Genomic DNA, 17,219 nt, shown 5'->3' on the forward strand with positions numbered 1-17,219 from the left:
GAACCAAGTTCCCTTTTTGGGAGATGCAGACACTCATTACTAGCAGGCAGGGCTGTTAGGAATATTAAATGAAATATATATATAATATTATATATACATAAAATATATGAGATATATGTGATAAAAGATAATTCTTCCCATATCTACATTTACAATATAATAGTATTTACAATAATATTTCCATTTGACCATTGAGGAAGCAGGCTTAATGCAAGAATTGACTTGAGGTTTTCACAGCCGGGAGATAACAAGACTAGAATCTGATCTGCTTCAGACCAGCTCTTTCTCTTAACCTTCAACAAACCTAGATTCTACTAGAGGATCCTAGACTTCACAGTTTACAGATATTTTCCAGATATCCTCATGATAGCCTGGCACAGGATGAATAAGCCCACAGACCAACAGAAGTGTCAGAAACATCCAAAGCTACCCCATTGTTTGTTTCAGCCCTGAAGACGCCTCCAAGTCTGTTTTTAGAACTCACAGACTCCCTCAACTTAGCTTCTGCTTCCCATTGTTCCTGAAGAGCCACAGATGGGAAATTTTTCCCCTTGACTGTCTCCTAAGAATGCCACTCATTCCTTTTATGACAGTGTGTGATGTTGAGGTTACATTTTATTTTAGCAATTGTGTCTTGAGACAAAGTCAGACTGTCCAGTTTCATGAATGGAATGGGATCTGGGGCAGGAAATGTTGACACAATGTCTCCTTCTAAGTGATTCTCTATGTGGCTAAAAGCGTGGGATAAGGCAAGCAGATAGTTTGATTTGTGGAACTGGATTTGGTCATCATCTTAAATTGTCTAGACAATACACATCTGGCTTATGTATTGCTTTTGCTATATTTCCCTTGGCACCTTCGAGCCCTTGTCATAGTTTCCATGATGGTACTTGCCCATCTGGGGAGCTGTCATGCACAGTTTGGCATGGAAGGTGGTTATAGGTTACGCCTCTGGAAGGAGTGAGTTTAAAACCTGCTTGCGTTCACCCCAGCACCTCAACATACTGGGACTCTTGTGCCATAAAGACCATGTGAGGGGCTTCCCTGGTGGTGCAGTGGTTGAGAGTCCGCCTGCCGATGCAGGGGACGCGGGTTCGTGCCCCAGTCCGGGAAGATCCCACATGCCGCAGAGTGGCTGGGCCCGTGAGCCATGGCCGCTGAGCCTGTGCTCTGCAACAGGAGAGACGGCAACAGTGAGAGGCCCGCGTACCGTGAAAAAAAAAAAAAAGACCATGTGAGGATGAGGGGCCACAAGTAATTGCCTCCTTTTACATAGAAGTGGTCAGGTAAGGGATTCGTGACTTGCCAGTAGAGGCGAAACTGCTCTTAAGCTCACCATGCCCTTACTCCTGATCTTGTTATCTCTCCCTACAGCTCCAGATCACTCTGGAAACCGTATCGTATTTACTCCTTAAAATCATCCGTTGAGGTAAGGATTAACCCATTTACGAATGAGCAAGGTAAGGCTTAGTAGTGCAACTACCCTGATATCATAGCAAGTACATGGAGGAACTGGGATTCAACACACACTGACCAGCACTAGCTCTGCTCATCTTCTCACTGAGTTTCCAAGGCTGACTCAAGATGAATTTTCAGTGACATTTTATGCTTGATTACAGCGTTGGCCTTCATGCAGTTTGACATTCTTTATGTTGACACGAGCCTTGGAGCTGGACTTAAAATCACGGGGCTGACTTATGCTGTAAGAGCAGTACCCTCCCCCTCCCTCTCTGATCCCCTTAAGTGGCCCTGGCTCAGCAGTGGCCAGGGCTCCTCTGACTGTTCTCCTCTGAGATAGTACCTCCCAACCTCCAGCCCCTTACGCGAGTCGACATCCATTATCACCACAAGCAGAGAAGTGCCAGACAAGAAGGGAAATGGGTATTCTAGAAAGAAACAATACCTGGATCTGAATAACGTATGTGTTCACCAATTTGCTATACTCCTTTTACGTGGTTCGGGCTTTGTTGACGGCACCAGGCAGTAGATACACGTCATGACTTTTAGTACATTTAATTCTCATACCGGTCTTTACAGTCAGTGTTCTGGTGTCACTTTTTGGATAAAGGAACTGGATTCAGAAAGGTCAAGTGGAATACTCAAGGCTGTTGCTTTGAATATGTAAGTGAAGCTGAGTGTGTTTGCCTTTCTTGTCTATTTACACTTCATCATTTGCAAGCGGCTAGTTTATACGTTCCCCTCAGTTTTTCTTTTGACACGTTCATCTTTCCCGTACATTTAAAACATTTTTATTGGAGTATAGTTGATTTACAATGTTGTGTTAGTGTCAGGTGAACAGCAAAGTGAATCAGTTATACATATCCATTTATCTACTCTTTTTAAGATTTTTTTTCTCATATAAGCCATTACAGAATACTGAGTAGAGTTCCCTGTGCTATACAGCAGGTTCTTATTAGTTATCTATTTTATATATAGTAGTGTGTGTATGTCAATCCCAATCTTCCAATTTATCCCTCCCCCCTTACCCCCTGGTAACCATGTTTGTTTTCTACATCTGTAACTGTATTTCTGCTTTGTAGATATGTTCATTTTTACCCCTTTTTTAGATTCCACATAGAAGCAACATCTCATACAATTTTGTAAGGGATTTTAATGGACTGAGGATAGACACCATTGGTCTTCTGGGTGTGATGCTCAGATTTCTCTCATTTGGCACTTGTCTTTTGGCTTTGGTTATGGTGAGGTTGGCACCCAGAAATTTTGACTGGAAGAAGGAATAGAAATTTTTTTGACCTTTCAGATAACCTACCTTCTCGGAGTCATATAACTTCGGACTCAGAACTAATTTCCAGGTACAGACGAGCCCTCAGTAGCTGTATATTTTCACTCTAGTTAGTCTAGTTACTCAGATTCCTCATCTGTAAAAGAAGTTTAATATTAGGATTAAATGGGACAAAATACACAAAGTTCTGAGCACAGTGTCACGCATATAGTGAGGACAATGTAATAATTCAGTTTCTGTTCCTCTAGGTAAAATACGCTACCACCACCTCCCTATAAATTTGTGCTTTTAAAATCTCACATTACACTCCTTTTTTATTGCTTTGTGTTCAAGGTGTGCACATCTAACAGGAAAGAATAGATGCAACTGCCAAAATTACACTGCACTGTCAAATGCAGAGATACATAAGTGGTCTAGTTTGTATTTGAACATGATACCAACAAGTCTTTTGTTTTATGTTTTCTGCAATTCCATGAAAATGTTCATAGAGATGAAGATGATTTGAAACTCTGTTTTTCACCTCCAAGTACCTAGGAAAGAGGGGCAGCATTTTTTTGTTGCCATGATTCAAGGCATCACTTGACATTGTGGAAATCATGGCTGGCAATAAGCTCTGCTTGCAAGGAACCAACACTTTCTTATCACAATTTCCCCTTCGTAGGCCTACAGGACATTTTAGTGGCAATTTCTGAATCAGGAAATGTAGCTTTAGTCAGTATGGCAGAGCAATTAAGGGAAGGGTCCGACAATGCATATTTGCTCATGGGATGCGCTCAAACCGTTTCAGTAACCACTATTTTTGACTAAGCATAAATGTTTTTGGTGGAGACAAGAAAACACCTTTTGATTGATGTAGAATTTGTCTGTCTCACCCAAGGCTTTGGAGGTTCAGTCTTCATACAAACTCTCACATCCAAATCCTTTCCTACACGTTGTGCCGGGTGCTCCATTTTTGTCACTTACCTCCGTAATCCAGTTGGGTGTGTCATTGCCTCTGCTATTGAACTAACATAGTCATTTGTCTGCTTTTTGGTGATGTTTGGGTCCTGCTGGCATTGGTATTGTAATTGTTCTCAGTTTTATTACTTGAACCCTCAGGAAGCATAGTCACTACATTTACAACAGGAGGAATTAAACTGGCACCATCTCGTTGCAAAGCATGGTGGTTAATCCACAGGTAAAGTCACAGATGGACTGTTGATTACTATACATTTAAATCACACACACAAGTTCCATCATGGGATGGATGTCATGGATGACCCGTTGTTAGATACTGCAAATCTTGGTCACCAACATCAGTGGTCAGAGGGAAAAACAGTCATTGTGGTTTTCATCCCCTATTCTGTGGGCTTCCGTATGGGTTTTGTACTTTCCCTCTAATCTTCTGCAATAATTGTTGAAAACAGGACTTTTCTTATGGGAGGCGTGGTGTCTTGGGATGGGGGACTTTGGGCGCTAAACTAGGATAGTTCAGGCAAATCAGGACCGTTAATCGCCCTGGCTGACAGGACAGCTGACACCAACCACCAAACATGTAAGAAACTATCTGAGATGTCCTGTCCACTTCAACCTTCCAAGACTGCATCATCAGCCAACATCTGGCCACATCTGGACCCAGGAAAGAACTGTTCAGTAAAACCCATCCCCCCAAGAACTGTGAGATATGGTAATTAATTATCTTTAAGCATTACGTTTTGGGGGCTAATAAGCAAAAAGCAGAATGTAAGTGGAACACTCGGGAAAAGAATCCCAGGCACAAAAAGAGTTTTGCTATATACAATTCAGCATCATAAAGGAGTGGGGGAGTTCCTTTGCAGAGAACCATGGAGTAAAGGGTACGGGCAGGTCTCTCCCAGGATGCACACAAATTGTATGCTCCGTGGTTGATCTGGCAGCTCTGTGGTTATGAGAGATGACCACATGCCCTCCCTCGAGGCTGTGCTTTTAGGACAGTCATTGATGGTACCCTGTGAGCATTTGCAGTAACAAAGCCATGGCGAGTCTTCTCTGTTCATCTTTTTCTAAAAAAAAGCACAGAGTTTGAAGTGGGTAGCAAAGGGCTTTTAAGGGCATCACTGAGGAAATAAAATCAAACAACTGCGGAATTCTAGGTTCAGTGAAGCAGGCAAACCGAAGATGAATTCAGATGCATATTTGGTTCCAGGCAAAAAGGGTGCCAAGGGCCTGTGCTGGATTAGGATTTGTGTTTGCTGCTGGGGACAAAAAGAAACTTAAAATTCCTTTCCCTTGGGGAACTCTTAACCAATCCAGGGAGAAAGACATGTAAATAAGCACTTGCTACATCGTGAGCTCATGTGTGTGGGAACCTGGAAGGGGAGGCTGGGCTGCAGGCAAACCCACTGTCTGAACTTTGTGATGTCAGCCCCATCCCTTCCCTCTTTGGGTGTCGGCAAGTGGGATGATCTTGCTGACCTATAGGACCCTTGCTGACGAAATGAGGCAGAGTATGTGAAATCTTCCAGGGCTCTGCTTTGGAAACTGTAGGTTCATAAATGTGGGTTTTCTCCCCTCTCCCTCCTCCATTTCATGAACATTTCACATCAGTTTCTCAACATCAACTGCTTGTGGTGGATGTGTGTCAGCCCTGCCATATTGTGAGGTACGCTTTTTCTCAGGGTATGGGAAGCCTGCTCACACGGTTTCCTTCTTGATGACTCACAATAAATATGGGCATTTGAAGGTTCCAAGGATGCCTACCATTTAAAAAAGAACATTATGACTCTTTCACCTAGCATTTCTGGAATTTGTTTTTTACTATTGCATTCTTTTTTTTTTTCCAGGAAACACCTTTCAACTTCTCATCAGGTACATTTCGTAGAATGTGACTGTCCCTGATAGCCTGCTTAAACGAATAAAGATCTTTTTATCAGTGCTTGTGCAGTTTCTAGAATGATCAGTCTAGAATGAACCTTGTTCAGAGAATCCGAGTTTGGAAAAAACTGTCCAAAATTGTCCTGAAGGACCACCAATGCTTGAAACCTCTGGTTCCATCAGCACTAGTGCAAAAGTCATTGTTTGTGAAATTTAAGGTATCCCAAGAAAACACAAAGGCCAAGAAGGCATTAGAATCAATAGTCATTCTAGATAATAGTCTAGGAAGTTAGGAATCAGAGACTGTCTCTGAAATTCAGTTTCTTATATCACTAAAGCAATCATATTGCAGAACTAGGTCACATTTGATGTAGTTGCTTTACAATCCAAGACAGCAGAAGGGACTTTCTGTCACCACCATTTTTCAAAGTCATTCTGAAAATTCTAGGGAATGAAATAAAAAGCAACAACTTAATTGAATTGAATTCCAAAAGGAGAGCAGATGGAGTTATTATTTGCAGATGGTACCATGGTCTTCCTGGAAAACTAGAGAGAAATTTGAAAAAGACTACAATATTTGAGTTCAGTAATGTAATTTGTTAAAAATAAATGTACAATGAACACATTTACAATAGCCAGGACATGGAACCAACCTAAATGTCCATCAACAGAAGAATGGATAAAGAAGATGTGGCACATATATACAATGGAATATTACTCAGCCATAAAAAGAAATGAAATTGAGTTATTTGTAGTGAGGTGGATGGACCTAGAGTCTGTCATACAGAGTGAAGTAAGTCAAAAAGAGAAAAACAAATACCGTACGCTAACACATATATATGGAATCTAAAAAAAAAAAAGGTTCTGATGAACCTAGGGGCAGGACAGGAATAAAGATGCAGACATAGACAATGGACTTGAGGACATGAGGAGGGGGAGGGGGAAGCTGGGGCAAAGTGAGAGTAACATCGACATATACATACTACCAAATGTAAAATAGATAGCTAGTGGGAAGCAGCCACATAGCACAGGGAGATCAGCTCGGTGCTTTGTGACCACCTAGAGGGGTGGTATAGGGAGGGTGGGAGGGAGGCTCAAGAGGGAGGGGATATGGGGACATGTGTATACATATAGCTGATTCACTTTGGTGTACAACAGAAACTAACACAGTATTGTGAAGCAATTATACTCCAATAAAGATCTATTAAAAAATAAAAATATACACACATAAATAAGTTCCTAATGTAGTAGTTATAATTCATTAGACAATGAGGTGATAAAATGATTCTTTTCATCAATAAAATGATTCATGATTGTCAGAGAAGTATAAATTTCTTAAGAAACATATAGGACCCATATGAAAAAAACTAAAAGTATTGCTACATCCCATAAAAATTCCAAGGCTTCTTGGTTATGTCAGGTTCTTGGTTTTGTCTGAGAACAGATGGAAAGCACGTTCTGGCAGCACAGGGATATGGTCCACTTGACCATGACCGGGACGAGGACAAGGGAGCCAGCATGGCCACAGGAGAGAATCTCACTTGTGGGTCTTGTTAACCTAGTTGGGGGGTCCCACAGTATGAAGAGCAGACGGCGTGGCTCTCACAGGAAAGTGGTAGCTGATATTCTGGTAGAGGCTTGTTCTGGTATGGCTGTGGGGAGGGTGTGGGAGGGCCTTCAGGAGGAGGGTCCAGGAGTCCAGGTGGAGACAGTGTCATGGTCTGGCCTGGGGAGTTGCTGAACGGGGGAGAGAAGGGCTCATATGAACAGATAGATTCTGTCATCAACGGCATTGGGATGAAGGGCTAACCTTTGCAGATGTATTAATATTTACTTATTTATTTAGCATTACATCATGTACCTAAATAAACTCCAAGTGGATTGAAGATTCAAATGTGAAAGGAAAAAATACCTATAAAGCAGCAAGAGAAAAGTGCAGGCCAATATAACCTTGACATGATGAGGAATTATCTACGTCTTGCTCTATATCAGAAAACATAAGAGATTTACTACAGGCATACATTTTAAAGTGACACTTCTTCATAACTAAATATAATACAAAGATAGCAAATCCTATAAATATGGGGGAAAAAATCCCCACAACATGGGTGTGAGAAACTTGGAGTGGCAGAACTCCAGTTTCTACCTGAACACACAGCCATCTGGGAAAAATGTTTCAATTTCCTGGGCACCTTGGAAGCTATGAGTGTCCAGTGACTAAGCTCCGTCCAGTGAGTGGGCATGCTGGGAGGGCTTCCAAGGAAGATACTTAAAAGAGAGGGAGTGGGCTCATCCTGCTTCTTCATTATTCCCTACTTCCTTCTGCTGATGTCCCAGAAGGTGGATGTGATGGCTAGAGCCCCAGCAGCCAAGTTGGCCTGTGAGGTGCTCCTAAATATGAAAGCCACATGCAGAGGGTAATGGTGCAGAGAGGTAGGTAAGTACCTGGGCCCCTGGGGCTACCGTATGAGCACTCAAGTGCCTTCCCCCAGACTTCCTTCACTTCACAGAGAATTAAGTTTCTGTTTTGGTTGAACCACTCATATTTCAGGTTTTTCTGATACCCACAGAAAACAAGATTACTCACAGTGGCTTAGTAACCTTAAGGAATTTTGTACACCAATAGCCACAGAGAAAATCTTTATGAAAAACAAGCAAAGAGCATGAAAAAAATTCAGAGAATTATAAATGTACAAAAACATGAAAGGTGTTTCACACCATTCATAACTAAAACATTTCAGTTGAAAGTAAAGCTATTTCTTTTTTTCAAGTGTGTAAATACATGTTTAAGTGATAATTTCAAGATTAGGAAAGATTCAGAGCTGCTATTGAGAGAGTATCTTGTTATAAATTCTCAAGAGGGCAGTTTTTAATCTCGCCAAAATCGTTTCTTTTTTATTCAATATTTTGTTTTTAGTTGTAGGTCTTAAAGATGTAATTTATGGATGTACCCATGACAGTGTTATCCAGGTAATGGGAAGAACAGGAAATAACTGAACTGCTAAATACAGGAAATCAATGAAATGTTTGGTTCATTCAATTAATGAAATATGGAACAGCTACTACACTTATTGTAGAAGGGTGATTGATGAAATAGAAAGATTTTTCAAAATGTGTTATGAAGGTTTAAAATGAAGATTAAAACCAGAAGATTCCCATTTTTATAATTTCTGCTAAAATATAATTAAAGATTTCTTAATCTCCTCTTCTATGCTCTATGCCATAGTAACACTGGATTCTACCTCTCTCTCATCTCTCATCCTATCATAGTCAAAATTTCTGAATTAATTTTTCTATATATATATATATATTTTTGTCATGAGCAGTTTATTTATTGAGAGAAATTTTCCTTGAGCCTGTATTATTTGCTGTAGAAAAGAAATGATTTCTTAAAGTTACAATCTCTTTTAAGCAAAAAGGGTTAATCTGTAACAGTTACAACATAACCATGAATAATTCATGCAGTCAATAAAAATGTATTCAGAGCCTTCCTTCAAGCTGGGTTTACAGCTGGATTAAAAAGCCATTGTCCCTGTCCACAAAGAATTACAGCATTTTGGTATTATAGTTGCCTTTTGAATTTTTGAATTATCGGTGTTATTTGAGACTCCCTAGGTGTCCACAGTCTGTGGACATGAATGATAGTCATCACTGGAACATGAAACGCTGTAATTTCACTGGTTTTGTTCCTGGTTGGTGACACGGGACCCCTCGTCATTTGTAAGATCCCTTACCAAATACTTCCAGGGAGACACAGAGGCATCTTAATCATGTGGGCAAATGAGTCCATTCCTTTTGGATACTGCCAGTCACCTCCCCCTAGAGCCATTGTTGATCTGCTGTCTGTGGTCTGTGTGCCTGTGAGCTGCATAGTTGTTTTTGGCAAAGCTGGGGAGAATGACTTCCCCTTTGTGTTTCCCTCTGTGAGGTTCAGAGTGCTTTATTTCAGGCAAACGAAAAAACACCAAGAGTGACTGCTAAATATATTAACTGTTTTTATCTTATATTTCATTCATGTGTTAGCCCAGTACAATCTAACCTGTATTCCTAACCCACCGCTGAAAATGTACCTGCTCTTGGGCTCTTTTGGGAGGTAATCCTTCTTCCCACCTGTCTTTCTTGCTCAACTGTCTGTTGAAATCTCTGGCTACTCTCTCACCCTTGAACTCTGACGGACCCCACACAGATAATGCGAGCTTTACACCTGCAGGTACCTCTTCTGGGATTTCTTCCTCTACCCCGACTTGGTTTAACAAAAATCAACTTATTTGGAAATATTTAAATTTGGATGTTTCTCGGAGGTAGGAGAGAGAGGTGGTTAGCTTTTAGACCAGTAACAGAAACAGGACTTGGGGGAAGATAGGCAGTCGGCAAAGATGGCGAGTCTAGTTTTGGATGGAGATCTAGGTAGAAGTGTCCTTTAGGCAGCAGGAGTTCTGGTTCTTGAGCTCTGGAAAAAGGTTGAGGCTAGATAAGATGCACCAAAGTTACAACAAACAGAGGTAGTAAGCGCATCTAGAGAGAGAGCTCTGAGGAAGAACAGAACCTGGAGAATGAATCCATTGAAGAGCAGGCTGGAGAGAAGGGCAAAGAGACAGAAAAAAATGCAAGAGTGTATTGTGGTGAAGGAAGGTTATTGAATATAGTTATCTGTGCTATACTCAGTAACCAATGATAAACCATAATGGAAAAGAGTATTTTAAAAGAATATATATATATATATATATATATATATATATATATATATATGTGTGTGTGTGTGTGTGTGTGTGTGTGTGTGTGTATAATAATCACTGCTGCACTGCTGTAGAGAAGGAATTAATGCAACGTTGTAAATCAACTATACTTTAATAAAATATTTTTAAAAAGAAAAAAGAAAAAGAAGGAAGTATATTGAGACAGAAGGGTCAGAGGCTGAGACGGCAGAGGCTGCAAGGCAGACAGGCTGCAGGGAGGGCTCTGGGTGGTGAGCTTCAGGTGCACATGCAGGATGGTTCATGCTGCTCAGAGCCACTCTGGATCTGCGGAAAGGTGCCTGCTGGTTGGCCAGTGTGGTAATGCCAAAGGCTAAAATGCACAGCATAAGCATCATGAGACAATTGATACATCAGTTTCATAACTGTTGGGGAATTTGGGGCAAATGTTCCAACTATTTCACCTACCTAAGTCCTAGTTCCAAATTTATATAATATGATTGAAAACATCTGAGCTATAAATTCCAGTGTAGAAAGTAGGTGTATGAAGTCAATGAATAATTGTATTCTTATGTAGCTAAGGAAACAAAAGTTCACCATACATTTTCTGTGTTTTAAAAGTAGAAACCAAAATGTACCATCTTTAATCTGAACTGTACCAGAGAAAGGAAATCTCTAATGTCTGGAAACGTATGTGCCCCAAACCTGACTTTGGTATTTATTATTTTTGAGACATAGAGCAAAATCAGCTTTTTTTGACAGTGAAGTGGAGTAATGAATAGTCCCCTGCCAACTTAAGTGGGTTTTTGTTACAATAAAATGAGCTAATGAGCATGAGAGTGTTGCAATCTGTAAAACATTCTTATAGGAATTCTCAGATTCTACAAAAAGCAGGACTTTTCTAGTGATGGAATTTTTGAGATTTTGGTCAAAGATATTTTAGGCAGCACGAGTAAAGAGAAATTTCTCTCCTCAAATCATATCATGAATCTTTTTAACCTTGAGATTTTGCATGAACATCAATACACGATAAAAGAGGATGGTCAGTGCACAGTTCCAGTGAGAGGAATCCTGAGAAGCAAGTAGATGAGGTCCCCACTGTGTGTTGGCTGGTGGCCACCTGGCAGGTGTGCTCCAGTGGCAAGAAAAATATAGAAACTTCTATAGCAATTTAAAACTATGTATTATTAAAAATTTGGTACATCACATTTGGAAATTAATGCAAAACCCCCAAAAACCACAAAACAAAACAAAACAAAACAAAACAAAACAAAAACCAAACCTGGTCCTGCGTCCCATGTAGTTTTGGAAGCACTAGTGCCAAGAAAAGAGAACAATGGATGATATTTATATTAAAATACACCAGAAAACATATATGCAAGTGACATATCTTTTCATCACTAAAGCAATAAAAAAATCACACATACTTTTAAAATACATTTGACTATATGTATATATATATACATATATGTATGCATACCTTCTAGAATATAAGGAGTATTAAATTGAAATATATAGGAAAACACTATGGTATAAAGGATATTCTGATTAAAAAAGGGCAGATCAAGAAAAAGTACAAAGCTGAGTGAGAAATATTAAAACTCCAAGAAACAGCTGGCAAAGGCTATGGATTGATTAATCTCATAAAAAGAAGCAGACTTTATTTATGTAAAGAGCAAATGATTGCTAACGTATTATTAATTATATATTTTAAACAAATAATTATTATGAATTATTTTGAAGCATTGTTTTATACTTCAGTAAAAATCAGAACAACGAGGCAGTGCTATGAAGTCGTGGTGAAGTTTGTGCACTTCAGGAAACCTTGGCATTTTAGCTCATATGCCTTTTTGATAAACGAAAGAAAGTAAAAAGTAACAACAATGAAACACTTAATTACCTACTTGCTTAAATTCTGGTATATATCTAAATATAATGCCCACTAGGTGTGAAGGTAAGAGGTTAGAGTTGCTGTAATGGTTTTAATATTTCTCCTCTTCTTAGAAGTTTTCATTAAGCTTTACTTTTTAAAGATCATATTAAAATTGCTATTTCCATATCCTCTCTCTTTTTTTTTAATTCTGGAGGTTTTTTTTTAAATCCCCCCCCCCCTTTTTTTTTAAAAAGACTTTATTTCTTAGAGAAGTTGTAGGTTTATAGCAAGACTGAAGGGAAAGTATAGAAGTTTCCCATATATTCCCTGACCTCAAACATACAAATCCTCCCCCACTATCAACATCTTGCAACAAAGTTGTACTTTTGTTACAATCAGTAAATGTACATTGACACATCATTATCACCCAAAGTACATACTTTACAATAGGGTTCACTATTGGCATTGTAAATTCTACAGGTTCTGACAAATGTGTAATGACAATTTCTGCATTCTCTTAACATTGGTTATAATATCGAATATGCTATTTTGAATTTTATTATTCCCTTCTAAAATAGTGACACACATACACTAGATTCATTGTGCTAAATAAATTACTAGTGGGATTGTGAATTGGGGAATCCATTTTGAAGAATTTTGTATGTAAGGAGTCCTAATGTGTTAATAACTTTTAAGTAAAAAAAAAAAAAATCAGTTTACGGAAATAATGGAAGACCTCCCAAAACATAACAATTATTTAAAAGTAACTTTCTTTGTTTTTCAATTTCCCATCATTACTTTCTCCAGCAAGCTAAAGCCAACTGCATAGGTCAAGATCTGTCCAAGATGTTACTTACTGGCTGAAACCTTGAACAGCTTCTCCAGAAGTCAGTTGCTCCTGGCCCTTTGCACACACTGCTCTTTTTAGCAAGAGCCTTATTTTCTGTGTTGGTGAGTGTGTTTGCTCCCTCCTACATAGTGACATTCTCAAATAAAGTAACTGTGTTATGCCTTTTCTTTACTTTTTCACTGTTTCTTTCTTCTTCTTTTTTCTTAGAACACTTTTAAAAATTCAAATTATTTAGACAAAATAAAACAAAACAAAAAATAGTTCACCCATTTCTCTCACTCCCCACCACTTGTTAAAATTGAAGTATAATTGACCTACAACACCGTTAGTTTCTAGTGAACAACATAGTGACTTGGTATTTCTACATATTACAAAATAATCTTGTTTAGTTACCACCACCATACATACAAAGGTATTACAGTATTATTGACCAAATTCTCCATGCTGTACATTTCATCCCTGTGACTGGTTTATTTTGTAACTGAAAGTTTGTAAGTTTTAATCTCCCTCATCTATTTCTCTCATGCCCTTACAGTTCTTTCCTCTGGAAACCACCTGTTTGTTCTCTGTATCTATGACTCTGTTTCTGTTTTGTTATATTGTTCATTTGTTTTGATTTTTAGATACCACATGTAAGTGAAATCATACAGTATTTGTCTTTGTCTGACTTATTTCACTGGGCATAAATATTTCTATATCCATCCATGTTGTCACATATAACAAGATTTCATTCTTTTTCATGGTTATTATTCCATTGTACCACATTGTACTACATCTTTATCCATTCGTCTATCAATGGACACTTAGGTTGCATCTGTATCTTGGCTATTGTGAATAATGCTGCAATGAACATAGATATGCATGTATATTTTCAAATTAGTGATTTTGTTTTCTTTGGAAAAATACACAGAAGTGGAATTGCTAGATCTTACGGTAGCTCTATTTTAAAATTTTTGAGGAACCTCCATACTGTTTTCCATTGGGGCTGCACTAATCCCATCAACAGTACACGAGGGTTCCCTTTCCTCTACTTCCTCACCAGTACTTCTTATTTGTTTTCTTTTTGATGAGAGTCATTTTGACAAATGTGAGGTGATATCTGGTTGTGGTTTTGATTTGCATTTCCCTGATAAGTACTGATGTTGAGCATCTGTATGTCTTCTTTGGAAAAATATCTATTTAGGTCCTCTGCCCATTTTTAAATGTATTTCTTTTGAGGTTCAGTTGTATGAGTTATTTGTATCTTTTGGATATACACCTTATTGGATATATCATTTGCAAAAATCTTCTACCATTAAGTAAGCAGCTTTTTTGTTTTGTCAATAGATCCCTTTCCTGTGCAAAAGCTTTAGTTTGATGTAGTCCCATTTATTTATTTTTGCTTTTGTTTCCCTTATCTGATGAAATATATTAAAAAATGTTATTGCAAAGGGCATACTCCTCATGTTTTCTTCTAGGAGTATTATGTTTCTGGTCTTATATTTAAGTATCTAATCCATTTTGAGTTTACTTTTGTATATGGTGTGAGAAAGTAGTCCAATTTGATTCTTTTACATACAGCTTTCCAGTTTTCCTAGCACCACTTTTTGAAGAGATTGTCCTTTCCCCATTGCATATTCTTGCCCCCTTTGTCATAGATTCATTGATCATATAAGTGTGGGTCCATTTATGGGCCCTCTATTCTGTGTCCGTCTGTTTTTGTTCCAGAACCATACTGTTTTGATTACTGTAGGTTTGTCATATAGTTTAAAATCAGGGTGTGTGATACCTCCAGCTTTGTTGTTCTTTCTCAAGATTATTTTGGCTATGTGAGAACTTTTGCATTTCTGTACACATTCTAGAATTATTTGTTCTAGTTCTGTGGAAAATGTCATTGGTACTTTGATAGGGATTACATTGACTCTGCAGATTGCCTTGGATAATATGGTCATTTTAATAAAATCACTTCTTCCAATCCATGAGCACAGTATACCTTTCCATTTGTGTGTATTGTCTTCAATGTCTTTAATCATTGTCTTTACAAGTCTTTTACCTCCTTAGTTAGATTTTTTCCCTAGGCATTTTATTCTTTTTGATGTGATAGTAAATGGGATTGTTTTCTTAATTTCTCTTTTGTATTGTTCATTCTTCTTGTATAGAAACACAATAGATTTCTGTATATTAATTTCATATCCTGCAACTTTACTGAATTCATTTATTTGTTCTAATAGTTTTTTGGTGGCATCTTTAAGATTTTCTAGTATAGCATTATGTCATCTGCAAACAGTGACAACTTTTCTTCTTCCTTTCTAATTTACATTTCTTTTATTTCTTTTTCTTGTCCAATTGCTGTGGTTAGGACCTCGAATACAATGTTGAGTAAAAGTTTTGAGAGTAAGCATTGTTATCTTATTCCTTATCTAAGATGAAATGCTTTCAGCTTTTCACAACTGAGTGTGATGTTAGCTGTGGGCTTGTGATATATGGCCTTTATTGTGTTGAGGTATGTTCCCTCTATACCCACTTAGGTTTTTTTGGGGTTTTTTAATCATAAAAGGATCTTGAATTTTTTCAAAAGCTTTTTCTGCATCTATTGAGAAGATCATATGATTTTTATCCTTCAATTTGTTAATGTGGTCTATCACATTGACTGATTTGTAAATACTGAGCCATGTTTAGATTCCTGGGATAAATCCCACTTCATCATGGTGTATGATCTTTTAATGTATTGTTGAATTTGATTTGCTAAAATTTTTTGAGGATTTTTGTATTTATGTTCACTAGTGATATTAGCCTGTAATTTTCCTTTTTATTGGGGTGTCTGTCTGGTTTTGGTATCAGGGTTATGATGGCTTCATAGAATGAATTCAGAAGTTTCCTTCTTCTTCAATATTTTGGAATAGTTTGGGAAGAATGGGGTTAGCTCTTCTTTAAATGTTTGGAAGCATTCTGTTTCTTTTTTGTTGGTAGTATCCTTTATTACAAATTTAATTTCATTACTGGAAAGTGGTCTGTTCCTATTTTTTATTTCTTCCTAATTCAGTCTTAGGAGATTGCGTGTTTCTAGAAATTTATCCATTTCTTCTGCGTTGTCCATTTTTTTTGGCATATAATTGTTCATAGTAATCTCTTATGATCCTTTGTATCTCTTTGGTGTTGGTTGTAATGTCTCCTTTTTAATTTCTGATTTCATTTGTTTGGTTCTCTCTTTTTTCCTTGATAAGTCTAAAGACTTATCAATTTTGTTTATCTTTTCAAAGAACCAGCTTAGTTTCATTGAACTTTTCTATTTTTTTTAGTCTCTGTTTCATTAATTTCTATTCCGATCTTTATTATTTTTTTGCTTCTACTCACTTTGGTTTTTGTGTGTGTGTTGTTGATCTTTTTCTAGTTATTTTAGGTGTAAGGTTATGTTGTTTATTTGAGATTTTTCTTATTTTCTGAAGTAGGCTTGTATTGCTCTGAACTTCTTTCTCAGAACTGATTTTGCTGCACCTCATACAATAGATTTTAGATCACTGTGTTTCTATTTTCTTTTGCCTCCAGGTATTTTTTTTATCTCCTCTTTGATTTCTTCAGTGACCCATTGGTTGTATAGTAGCATAATGTTTAGCCTCCAAGTGTTCATGTTTTTTACAGTTTTTTTCTTGTAGTTTTGAAAAGGTGCTCGATATGATTTCAGTCTTCTTAAATATATTGAGACTTGTTTTGTGGCCTACCATGTGATGTATCTTGTAGAACTTTCCATGTTCACTTGAAAAGAATGTGTATTCTATTACTTTTGTATTCTATTACTTATTCTATTACTTTCTATTACTCTCTATATATCTATTAATTCCATCTTATCTAATGTGTTGGTTAAAGCCAGTGTTTCCTTATTGAATTTTTGTCTGGATAAATTGCCCATTGATTTAAGTGGGGTGCTAAAGTCCCCTACGATTAGTGCATTACTGTCAATTTTCCCCTTTTTGTCTGTTAATATTTGCTTTACATAATTTGGTGCTCCTATGTTGGGTGAATATATATTTACATTTGTTATGTCTTCTTGGGTTGATCTCATTATCATTATACAATGTCCTTCTTTGTTTCTTGTTACAGTCTTTTGCTTTATAGTCTATTTGTCTGATATAAATATTGCTATGCAGCTTTCTTTTTGTTTCCATATGCATGGAACACCTTTTTCCATATGCTTAGTTTCATCTGTGTATGTCTTTGGTTATAAAGTTAGTCTTTTGTAGGCAATATATA

Source organism: Mesoplodon mirus, assembly GCF_964341445.2.
Source record: "Mesoplodon mirus genome assembly, chromosome: 9".
Classification (NCBI taxonomy): domain Eukaryota; kingdom Metazoa; phylum Chordata; class Mammalia; order Artiodactyla; family Ziphiidae; genus Mesoplodon; species Mesoplodon mirus.